This window comes from Dipteris shenzhenensis, chromosome 16 (genome assembly GCF_047967505.1).
Source record: "Dipteris shenzhenensis isolate YYH24624 ecotype China chromosome 16, Dip_SZ_1.0, whole genome shotgun sequence".
Taxonomy (NCBI): Eukaryota; Viridiplantae; Streptophyta; class Polypodiopsida; order Gleicheniales; family Dipteridaceae; genus Dipteris; species Dipteris shenzhenensis.
In genome coordinates, this window is record NC_141611.1 from 33141650 (window position 1) to 33144124 (window position 2475).

Here is a 2475-nt window from a genome sequence, read left to right on the forward strand (position 1 = left end):
TGTGTGTGTGTGAGAGAGAGAGAGAGAGAGAGAGAGATGGGCATACAAAATTCATTGATGTTCTGGAAGGGCATTGCAGCAGCTGCAGGAGATGCCTAAAGCTATAGATGAGCAACTACAAGCAAAGTAAGTGCAGAAACCTTTGAGCAAAAGAAGAACGCAGGGACAAGAAAATTGAACACGAGAAGGTTGAACGAGAGCGGAGTGACGTTCCAAGTGAAGTCCAGAGTGCAGGAGCGATCTGCTGATCCTCTCTCTCTCTCTCTCTCTCACACACACACACACACACACACTCTCTCTCTCTCTCTCTCTCACTCACATACACACACACACACAGAGCGCATTATCTTACAAAACTTTCTCCTCGTCAGTATGAACCATCCAACCCATCACCTCGCCTGCTGCCCGCATCTTTGCACCCTTCCACCAGCTCCCATTCCCAAACATATATTGTTGTCCGTATAACCCCAAACCCGACATCCACCTCCGCTTTTATACAACCCCAGCTCTATATCGATCCACCACCTTCACTCTACGCAGCTTACCTTGCAAGTTACCTCCCCCAAGACTGCCTTTAATCCCACAAGAATTCATCCTGCTCCTACCTTTTTCGACTTGCTTTATTCGCTCCTCCCACGGGCTTTTACTTCCCGGGCCCCGGCACCTGCGCGTTCCTGCTGCTTGCACATGACTATACAAGACTGGACGAGTACTGTTAAAACAGATTAAGCGTCCTGTTGTCGCTTCCTGCTCCCATCAGAGTGTAGCATTTGTACTTCTGTTGCCTGTAAAGGACGTCAGATTGTTCTTCGCAGCAGGCACCTTCTTGAAGGCTTCCTTCTCTTCAGAGACTTCATTGCTTAGCTCACGTAGATGTTTTTGTGTGGGAGAGTTTCGGGAGAAGGTCGTTGACGGAGCAGCTGACAGTTTTGGAATCTATGACGAAGAGCAAATCATCTTAGTGAACGTAACATCTGCTGAGTGATTGCGACTCGGTGCAAGAGCGAGCGAGTGAAAGAGAAGACTGCAATGAGCATATCACGAGATTTTCGCCGTCCGCTCATCTCTCTGAGACGGATGCTGCATCCTTTGACCGTGGTGACTCCCTCTCCTCCAGATCTACAGGTCGATGCCGATGCCGATCAAAGACAAGATGGGAATGCCCTCTACAGCAGTCCCAGTGCTTTCGATACGAATGTTGTCATCATCATGGCGGCGCTATTGTGTGTGCTGATTTGTGCTCTGGGCATCAATTATGTTGTAAGGTGTGCGCTGCGGTGCACCAGACCGATAGGCTTTGAATCACAAGAAGACGCGGCGGTGCGGCGCGCTAATACGGGTATGAAGAAGAAAGAAGTGAAGTCCCTTCCTACAGTTGTGTATGGCAAAGGCAAAGGTCCACTGGAGACGGGGTCCGAGTGCGCGATCTGCTTGGGTGATTTCGCAGATGGCGAGAATCTGAGAATTCTTCCGAATTGCAAACATGGCTTCCATATCAAATGCATAGACACCTGGCTTTTGTCTCACTCATCGTGCCCAACCTGCAGGCACAACCTGATGAGCGCCATAGCTGAAAAGAGATCAGCAGAGCAAGTTGCGATTGCAGCCGGAGCAGGGAGAGTATCTCCGTCACTAAGCAGGGTCATAACTGATCACCGTTCTCATGGTGCCTCTGCTATTGCAAACAACAGACTCCCAAATGCTGCAGCACTTGCTGCGACTGCCATAGCTCCATAGCTCCAGGGCTCACAGTACCGCCGACGGCAAGCAATATTCCACTCTAAGCCTTTAGCTACTCGATTTGTGCATATCCGTTTTGTTGTCGCCGCACATCCTGCATGCATCTATCTCCTTGCGCTTCCAAGCAAGAGATCATGATCCCCGTAGTGGTCATCTGTGCATTCTCGAGTTTTACCATCTTGTATTGCTGCACGCATCGACAGAGCTGGTGGATGCAAGCTTCGGCCTCTTGAATAGATTTAGTTTTTTTTCTTGTACTCGAGATTTGCAGATCGTTTCTTTTGATCGATCTCGTAAAGAGCAAAAGATGTTCGCGATGCTTTGGCGGAAAGACGAATCACAGAGAGGAGCGATGCATTTATGTTGATCTAGCAGCTCTAGACGCAAACAGAGAGACTCAATGTGAATTTCCAACTCTGTTTCTTACAGAGAATGTTATTCTTCTTAGAATGGAATTTGAAAGATTCCAATCTATGGGTGCGAATTTATGTATGCTAGCTAAAATTGATAGCATTTGCAAGGTTTTTGTTTGAAAACGCGGCTTAAAGTTCAGTTGAATTTTTAAATAGCATTTGCAAGGTTTTTGTTTGAAAACGCTTAGAGTTTCTCCTTTAGCACCTTCACACGACACTCCATAGAGAGCCAAAAGAGCGCATTGTGGAATTACTATTTCTCCTTGTACTCTCAATATTTCTTTAATGGCCAATAAAGCATTTACTTGATTGTAGCTTGCTC

General features: G+C 47.3%; 1 pseudogene; it reads left to right on the forward strand.

The window, feature by feature from the left end:
* Positions 1-745: 745 nt before the first annotated feature.
* LOC147892858 (RING-H2 finger protein ATL72 pseudogene) lies at positions 746-2274 on the forward strand (annotated as a pseudogene).
* The last annotated feature ends 201 nt before the right edge of the window (positions 2275-2475 follow it).